This window comes from Oenanthe melanoleuca, unplaced genomic scaffold, assembly GCF_029582105.1.
Source record: "Oenanthe melanoleuca isolate GR-GAL-2019-014 unplaced genomic scaffold, OMel1.0 S001, whole genome shotgun sequence".
NCBI lineage: Eukaryota > Metazoa > Chordata > Aves > Passeriformes > Muscicapidae > Oenanthe > Oenanthe melanoleuca.
The window spans coordinates 7,536,642-7,545,833 of record NW_026612650.1 but is presented as its reverse complement, the minus strand read 5'-3'; the positions used below and the strand labels follow the sequence as shown (position 1 = coordinate 7,545,833).

Sequence of the window (9,192 nt, the reverse complement as noted above, 5' to 3'; positions counted from 1 at the left end):
CTTGTTTTTCCCCAAACCAGGATTTCCCATTCCCAAGCCTTGGCCCGATGGAGTAGGAGGAGACTGTGAAGAAGAGGAAGATGGCCCAGAAGCCCCAGGCAGGTGAGGAGGAAGTCAGTACCCTTTCCCCCCTCTGTCCTGCTCCATCTCCCAGCCCAGAACGACCCCAGCTGAAGGGCACCCCGCTGCTGGCGCCGTCCTGCCGGGGACGCGCTGGGGGGAGTATCTTCTTCCCCTTCCCTCTGGCACAGAGGCAAATCCCATCCTCTCCTTGTCCTTCCTCGCCTAGACAAGGAGCTGAGCACAGAGAGCTGGGAGGACAAATCCCCGCGGCAGAACCTGGTGGAAGAGGCCGTTTACAGCAGCTTCACAGTGCAGGAATCCTTCGAGGAGGAAAAGCCGCGGACATCCCACACCAAGAGGAGCTGCAAACAGGGATCGCAGGGATCTAAGGAGGAAAGACCTGGCCTGGGCCAGGCAGGTGGCCAGAGATGGAGGCAGAGCTCGGACCTGGTGGTCCATGAGCAGCTTCATTATGGGGAGAAGCCCCACAAGTGCTTGGAGTGTGGGATGAGCTTCAGATGGAGGTACAGACTGATCTACCACCAAAGGATCCACAGTTGGGACAGGCCCTATGAGTGTGGGGAGTGTGGGAAGAGTTTTAAGACCAGCAGCCATCTCCTCGTGCACCAGTGCATGCACACAGATGGGAAGCCCTTCCGCTGCCCTGACTGTGGGAAGGGCTTCAAGGAAAATTCCCAAACTCACCAGACACCAGCGCATCCACACCAGGGAAAAGCCCCATGAGTGTGAGGAGTGTGGGATGAGCTTAAGACAGAGCTCCCACCTGATCAGCCACCAGAGCATCCACACAGGGGAGAGGCCCTACAAGTGTGAGGAGTGTGGGAAGGGCTTCATTGAGCGTACCCAATTGATCTGCTATCAGTACATCCACACTGGGGAAAGGCCATACAAGTGTGGGGACTGTGGGAAGGGCTTCAGGAAGCGTTCGAACCTAATCATTCACCAAAGGATCCACACTGGGGAGAGGCCCTACGAGTTTCTGAGTGTGGGAAGAAGTTTCCTTCCAGCTCCAAGCTCTTCAAGCACTACCGGAAACACATGGAGGAGAGGCCCTACGAGTGTCTTGACTGTGGGAAGGGATTTAGGAAAAAGTACGATCTCATCACCCACCGGTGCATCCACACGGGGGAGAGGCCCTACGTGTGTGAGGAATGTGGGAAGAGCTTCTCCCAGAGCTCAGCCTTGACCAAACATGAATGGATGCACCAGTAAGGGAAGCCCTGTGAGTGCCCCAGGAAGAGCTTCATGCGCTTCTCCAACTCCATCCCCCACTGCAGGACCCATGTTGGGCAGAGCCCTGATGACCCATGTTCCCTGGGATACATGTTGGGAAGACACCTGCCTGAATATCCTTTTATTTTGGCCTTAGTTTTTGTCTCTTCTCCATCTCTTTGTGCTCCAAATGCCAAGAGGGATCCATCACCCCTCCCCTTTCATTCCAACTGAGCCCTTGTGTTTGCCCCACCCATTCCCCTCTATGCCTCGCCCCTCTCCTAGCGTGTTCTCCCCGCACATGCTCAGAACACCTGGAACTGCCTCCCAGGTGCCGCCATCTTTGCTCCCGGACCCCCAGGCTTCCCCTCTGAGAGCTGCGGTGGGGCTGGAGGGGATCTGTAGGGGATCTGTAGGGGATCTATAGGGGATCTATACGGGGTTTATAGGGGACTGGGGGTGTTTTAGGATCTCTATAGAGGATTTGGGGGGCTCTGAGGAGTCCCTGAAGGTGATTGGGGAAGTCTGTAGGGGATCTTTAGGGCCTGGCGGAACCTGTAGAGGGTCCAGAGGGGTCTCATGGTGTCTAGAGGGGAATTTTGATGTTCTTAAAGGGAATTTCTGTGTATTTTGGGCTCTGTCCAGGGAATTCTTGGAGTCCTTATAGGGAATTTTGTGGTTTCTGTTGAGAATTTTGACGTCCTTAAAGGGAATTTGGAGGTCTCTTGGGAATTTTGGGGTCCTGTCAGGGTCCACACCACATGCAGAGTCCTGATAGGTTCTTTTAGGGATCTCAAAGCACAAAAGACACAGCAGGGGACAAAACCAGTTTACTTTTGCAAAAGATGCACTTTTATTTAGTGCCAACAAAATGCGATAGAGGGACAGAGAGAAAGAGAGAAAGAGACAGAGAAAGAGAAAAGGGGTTGGGATTATAGCTACCAAGACGGGCAGATGATCCTCCTGGAACCAGCCAATAGATGTCCGTTGCCGTCCAGGGAGATCTCGGGGGTCTTTAGTTTGAGGGTGTCTTTTACAGTCTTTTCCAAGGCGTCGGGCGACCGGCCAAACAGGTGAGGCCTTTCATGGACGCACTGGGTTCCTTGGGGAGGAACAAACCCTCAACAAGCCCAAGTGAGTCCTTGTTGATGAAACAAACACAGGGCACTCCATCTCTGACCAGTTCATTGTTCTCGCACTGTGGGAGCCTTGTTGACTAAACACAGTTCAGTGCACCGTGACTATCCGTAAACCAGTCTCCTGAGAAACCAGTCCTGGTCCGATGGGCACCACCTGTGAACAATCGCTTGGCGTTCCTCCCATCCCTGGCCAGCGCCTTTAAACTGCAGTTTGAGGGGTCTTCTTAGGCCTCAGGCGAGGGTCATTGGGCAGAGCAAACGAGAGGCTTTTAGATGGACTCTTACAGGTCCCCATACGGAAACTGAGGGCAAATTAAAGTGAATTTTGTAGAGTTTTGTCCTGGGTTGGTGTTGTGTCTGCTCCTCTCCCGCTCCCACAGGGAATTTTTGGGCCTACATTGAGAATTTTGAGAGTTATGGGGTCTCCACTGGGAATTTTCTTTTTTTTTAGTTCAAACATGGGAATTTTTAGGTCTCTATTGAGAATTTTTGCAATGTTGGGGTCCTGAAATGGAATTTTGGAGGATCCCATAGGGAGTTTTTGGGGTCTGTGTAGAGAAACACGGGTCCGAACATGGGAAGTTTGGGTTCTCTGGAGGAAATTTTTGGGACCTCTGTAGGGAATACTAGGGAATTTTGGTTCCAAATGTGGGAATTTGAGGGGGGAATTTTGGGTGCCGAAATATGCCAGTGAAGAGCTGGCATGAAGCCTGTGAGACCTAGCGGTCATCCAAAAACCCCCAGACAAACAGCAGAGCAAACTAAAAGGAACAATGTGCGAAGAGGTGTGAAACTAATTTCCATGTGAAGCGAGGAGACGATGAATTTGTATGAGGCAAATTATGTATTCCTAGTTTGTAGAGAATAAAAGGAGAGGCGCAGGTGGCCACAGGTGTGCGTGTTTTTGGAGGAGCTGTCCCCCACGCACCACAGCGCTCTGTACCCAGCCCAGGGTCAGAGGGTGCCACTCCCACCTGGCCTCTGATTGGCTGCAACTGTGCGGGGGAGGCGGGTATTGCTGAGAAGAGCCGCACACTCATTGGTTAGTGTAAGAGTCCATCTAAAGGCCTCTCGTTTGTTCTGCCCAACGACCCTCGCCTGAGGCCTAAAGAACTGCAGTTTAAAGGCGCTGGCCAGGGATGAGAGGAATGCCAAGTGATTGTTCTCAGGTGGTGCCCATTCCAACCAGGGCCGGTTTGCTCCCACAGGTGTGAGAACAATGAACTGGTCTCAAGGACTGTTGGTGTGCCTGGAGCTTGCCATGGTGCACTGCACTTACGCAGGCTACTTGCTGTAGCATCCTGTTTCCACCTGTTTCTTGGAGCAACAATCACCACATACAATAGTCCATAAATCTTCCCACCTTTTGGCCAGTAGCCCGATACCTTGGAAAAGACTATAAAAGACACCCTCAAACTAAAGACCCTCAAGATCTCCCCGGACGGCAACGGACATCTATTGGCTGGTTCCACGAGGATCATCTGCCCGTCTTAGTAGATATAATCCCAACCTCTCTCTCTCTCTCTCTTTTATTTCCTGTCCCTCTATTGCATTTGGTTGGCACTAAATAAAGGTGTATTTTTGCAAAAGTAAACTGGTTTTGTCCCCTGCTGTGTCTTTTGTGCTTTGAAATCCCTAAAAGAACCTATCAGGACTCCTCATGTGGTGTGGACCCTGACATTTAATTGCCATAGTCGGCAATTCATATTCCCTGATACTGGAGGAGTTGGGAGTTTTCTGAGCACTTTGTACCAGGGGAAGACCTGTGCCATTTCAGCCGCACCCAGCCTGTCAGTACCGTAAGGACTGAACAGTGTTGGAAGGCAAGGGAGGTGGTATTGGGTTCTTCCCGCAATCTGCACACAGACCCAGGTGGAGAATCAACTCCATTTCAGTTATCGGAGAATTTTTTGTAAAGGATCTCAACTGTGCAAAAGATTTGACTTGTGTTTTTTGTTGTGTATGTGTTGTTGAGCTGCTTGTTGTAGTTGAGGAGAGAACCTCCCAGCAGTTTTTGGCCCCCTAACCCAGGCAGGGAAGAAAGGGGATTGTCCTCAGCTAAAGGCTGGGTGTTTGTTGTTTTGTTGTTGACTACTTGGGATTGCGAAGAGACAAGCTGTTTTGTAACTAAGGTAGTACCTCCCAAGTAGTGTAGTCTCTTCACCCACTCCAGGGATGAGAAGGGAAACACAGTTTTAGCTGTGCTTTTTGTGTAACTTTAAGCATGTCTCCCTGAGAGTGGTTTTAGTCCCTTCGTAAAAATGTCTGAAAAAGATAAAGCTGCATTTTTTGCTTTGCTAGCTAAGTATAATGCCAGACCCTTCCAAGGGGGAGAAGATTGGGCATACAGTAACTGGTTTAATTTATAAAATGTGATTGATAGGATACATTCTTTGCAACATGAAACAAAATTCAAACTCAGCAAGAATAATAAAACCATACTTTGCACAGTTCTAGGTGCTTGTCTCTCAGCAGCTGTGCAAGCTCATTTAAAACGAGTGAGTGAAGAAAAGGCAGTTATAGACTCTTTGCAAAACTTGGTAGAAGCCTTGCAAAAACTATTAGAGCAGGAAGCAAATCATGTAGAAACTTTGCAAAAACAATTAGAGCAGGAAAGAAATCACAACTATTTGTTGCAGCTCTCCCATGCCTCACAGCATGCAGATACACCTAAGGAGACAGAAGAAAAGGAAACATATCACATAAAGCAGATATACCCCCAGAGAGAATTAGTACACATACAAAATGGTGGGGAAAATTGCTGCTCTAAACTGAGACCTCTCGTTAAAACAGAATACAGGTACATGAATGAAGAGGATTTTGAACTCTACATAACCTCCAAAGAAATACCATACACTGCTACTGAATTGGCCAAATTAAAGAAAGAATACTCACGTCTCCCCCAAGAATCTGAGACCAATGTTGCCTGGTGACCTGGTCCAAGTCCAGCACGGTGGCCCTAACCCAGGGTCACTTGGTCCATCAGCTCCAGGACACCAATGTGGTGGACAGCAAATGACGTTTATTGAGGGGTTGCAAGGGTCTTTATAGCTTAGGTGGTAGGGGTCATTTCCTCTAGCTCACGTCCAGCTGTGAGCTCAGGTCCGGAGTAGAAGATCTCTGAGGGAGGGGGTTTTCTATCTAACCGTACATCCCAATTTCTTCCACATGCTTTTCCCTAACTCTCCACAGACCGAGTATGTTTTTAGAGTTTCACTCACTGGGGGAGATCAAATTAGATTAAATGAACAAGAAGCCAGTGTATACTGGGGGCCTGGAGTTTTCTTAACAACTGGAAACAATCATGTTTCATGGTCTCTGACACAGCGTGCAGCCTACTGGGCTGGGGGACTTAGCCCCCTAGAAAGAGGTGATCCTCTAGCCATAACTGGCACCCCAGACCAACTCTTAGAAAACATTCATAAAGCTGCCTGTTTGCAAATGATACATGAACGAAAATTAAACCCTGGCTATGAGTCACCAATGCAATTGCCGGTAAAGCCTGAAATTATGACACCTTTAATTAGGGGTCTCCCTGAATCTCTTAAACCATCAGCAATTCTTATTCAAAAGACAATAGCGTCTATCACCCCTGTAGACAGACTTGATAGATTTCTTGGGCGACAATGTTCAAGCAGTCAAACCAGTTCTACTGAAAGCCCTGGCTTTACGCCAACTGCGACTCCTGCCCAACCCTCAAGTATGGATACTGATCATAAAGTTTGGACATGGGGGGAAGTCGCAGAGGAATTGATTAATTATAACAGAAAATATGGGCCAATCAAACTTCCAGAAGACAGGCTCGAAAAAACTAGAGGGGTCAGACATATTGTCTCCCCTAATGAAAAGCAAGAAAGGGGAAAACCAGTCCATAAAAATCTTACTAGCCTAGAAACTATGGTCCTTAGGAGTTACAAGGGGAGTGCCACGAGAATTAATGGACGGCTTGTCATACTAGAAATTAGCCAAAATAATTTCCAACTGGCGCTCCCCCAAACCTGTAATACTAAACACATCTAACTTGCAACCTAGTGCACCCCCTTCACAAGCTTTAAGCGGCAAACCAAAAAAACAAGCCTTGGGCAATAAGCCAAAACTTTCCCTTACACAAATACTAGATAATGAGGCATTGCAACCACAACTGGTGCCAGGTGACGAATCACATGAAACACAGCAACTTCTCCCTTAGCTTCAGGAAAACAAAACAAACCAGCCTCAGTTAAACTAGAAACTCCGTCTCTAACTTGTGGGCGCAGGGACGGAGATTACCTGTTTTTAAGAAAGCTCACAAAAGACCCAAGAACAGGTGATTTATTGATCACTGCAATAGTTGGCCCCAAACGTGCACTAATAAATTTCGTTGTTGACACCGGGGCTCAGATAAGTGCTTTAAAAAATCAAGATGCTCAAAAGTGTGGGGTGGTCCCTAGCAAAAGACGATGCTGTGTTATAAATGCTCTAGGAACTGCAGAACCTATGAGCATTACTTTGGTAAAACTCACATTGCCTGGGGATCACAGCCCAGTAGTTGTTCAAATGGTTATTGGAGATATCCCAGACAGTTTGCTAGGACTGGATGTACTCACAGGAAAACAGTGAGAAGACCCAGACAGTTTCTTTTGGTCCTTTGGAGCTCCTCACCTTAATATCAGACTGCTCCAAACCGCACCTTCCCTACCATTCAGTAAAATAATTTCTGCAAAACAATATCCTTTGCCCTCTGGTGCTAAGGAAGGCATTAAGCCAGTGATTCAAGAATTAAAATATCAAGGAGTAATTATCAACACTCACAGTCCTTTTAATTCTCCAATTTGGCCAGTGAAAAAACCTAATGGAAAGTGGAGACTGACAATTGATTATCGCCGCCTGAATTTTAACACAGATCCCCTCACAGCAGCAGTTCCAAACTTAGCTGAATTAATAGTATCAATTCAAGAAAAGGCTCATACCTTTATGGCTGTGATTGATGTAAAAGATATGTTTTTTATGATACCTATACAGCCAGAAGACATGGATCGCTTTGCTTTCACATGGGAAGGACAACAATACACATTTACTAGGTTACCTCAAGGGTACCGACACTCTCCCACCTTAGCCCACCATGCTTTAGCCCAAGAGCTAGAAACCATACCCAAACCTGACACTGTAGCTGTGTACCAATACATAGATGATGTATTGATAGGAGGAGAAGAAAAAGAAGTGGGGGATGTGCAACAGAAAATAATTTCCCACCTAGAAAGCCTTGGTTTGCAAATTCCTTCAGAGAAAATACAGAAACCCTCACAAGAAGTCAAATTTTTGGGGATTTTCTGGAAAGGTGGAATGACATGTATCCCCCCTGACACTTTAACCTCCTTAGATCAGATTAAAATGCCTGAATCCAGAAAGGAACTCCAACAAGCTTTAGGATTATTAGTATTTTGGATAAAACACATTCCAGACTTTTCAATTATTGCTAGGCCTCTTTATAATCTGTTAAGAAAGGGGGTGAAATGGGACTGGAGTCCAGCCCAGAAGGAAGCATTACAATTATTGATTTTTGAAGCAACAGCCCATCAGGCCCTAGGCCCTATTCACCCAACAGATCCTTTCCAGGTAGAATGGGGTTTCGCTTCTTCAGGGTTGTCTGTACACATATGGCAGAGAGGGCCTGAAGGCCCAACAAGACCTGTTAGCTTTTACTCCCATAGCTTTAAAAATGCTGAAAAAAGATACACAAACTGGGAGAAAGGATTGTTTGGTGTTAGCCTGGCTCTTATAGAAGTAGAAAAAATCACAAGACAGCAGACAATTGTATTGAGGGGTCCTTTTAAAGTAATTAAAACAGTTACCTCTGGGACCCCTCCTCCAGAAGGGGTTGCTCAGCGGGCCTCTGTGAGAAAATGGTATGCTCAAATAGAACACTACTGTCACATTTTCTCAATCACTGAAGGTGCTGTAAAAAATTTGTCAATACAAGAAACAGAGAACTTGTATAGCAGCCAAGAAAAACCAGCTTCAGTAATCAAGGTAGCCCCTCCCTTCTCCCCTGAGCAGACAGTGAATGCTTGGTTTACTGATGCTTCAGCCAAAAGAGAAGGGAAAGTGTGGAAATATAAAGCTGTAGACTTACACACTTCCTCCGGTGAGCAGATCATTACACAAGGGGAAGGCAGTGCCCAAATTTGGGAGCTTATAGCTGTTTGGAGTGTTTTTCAAAAGGAAAAACAAAATACTTCCCTTGTTTGTATTTACACTGATTCTTATGTTGTTTTTAAAGGCTGTACAGAGTGGTTGACCTTTTGGCAACAGAGTGATTGGGAAGTTAATAGGATTCCAGTGTGGCAGAAAGAAAAATGACAAGACATTTTACAAATTGCAAGTCAGGGAAATTTTGCCGTGGGGTGGGTAGCCTCTCACCAGACAGATGGGAATCCAGCAGGAGAATGGAATAACAGAGCTGATGAATTAGCAAGATTAAGCCCCCTGAAAATGGAAGAAATTATTGAAGATTGGGAACAGTTGCTGGAGTGGTTACATATAAAAAGACAGCACACAGGTGTCTTTTTGCACAGGTGCAAAAGATTTGTACAAAGAAGCTCATGCTCGAGGTTGGTCTGTTACCAGAGAAATGTGTAAAACTTGTGTATCAGCCTGCGAGCAGTGTCACAAACAGCTGGAGAGATATCCTTTAGAGGATGACCCTTTACACTTGAGAGGAGGAAAAGGCTTATGGGATGCATGGCAGATAGATTATATTGGTCTCTTTAAGCGATCA

At 46.8% G+C, this 9,192-nt stretch overlaps 1 long non-coding RNA gene and 1 pseudogene across 1 annotated transcript; one reads left to right on the top strand and one right to left on the bottom strand.

Moving 5' to 3' along the window:
• Positions 1-444: 444 nt before the first annotated feature.
• On the top strand, positions 445-1,296 carry LOC130266016 (zinc finger protein 239-like; annotated as a pseudogene).
• Positions 1,297-4,781: 3,485 nt separating this feature from the next.
• LOC130266225 (uncharacterized) lies at positions 4,782-8,922 on the bottom strand. The gene is made up of 3 exons (XR_008842780.1): positions 8,835-8,922; positions 8,267-8,370; positions 4,782-5,105 (listed from the first exon to the last, which is right to left on the bottom strand). It is a non-coding gene; the product is annotated as an uncharacterized LOC130266225 (long non-coding RNA).
• Positions 8,923-9,192: the final 270 nt, after the last annotated feature.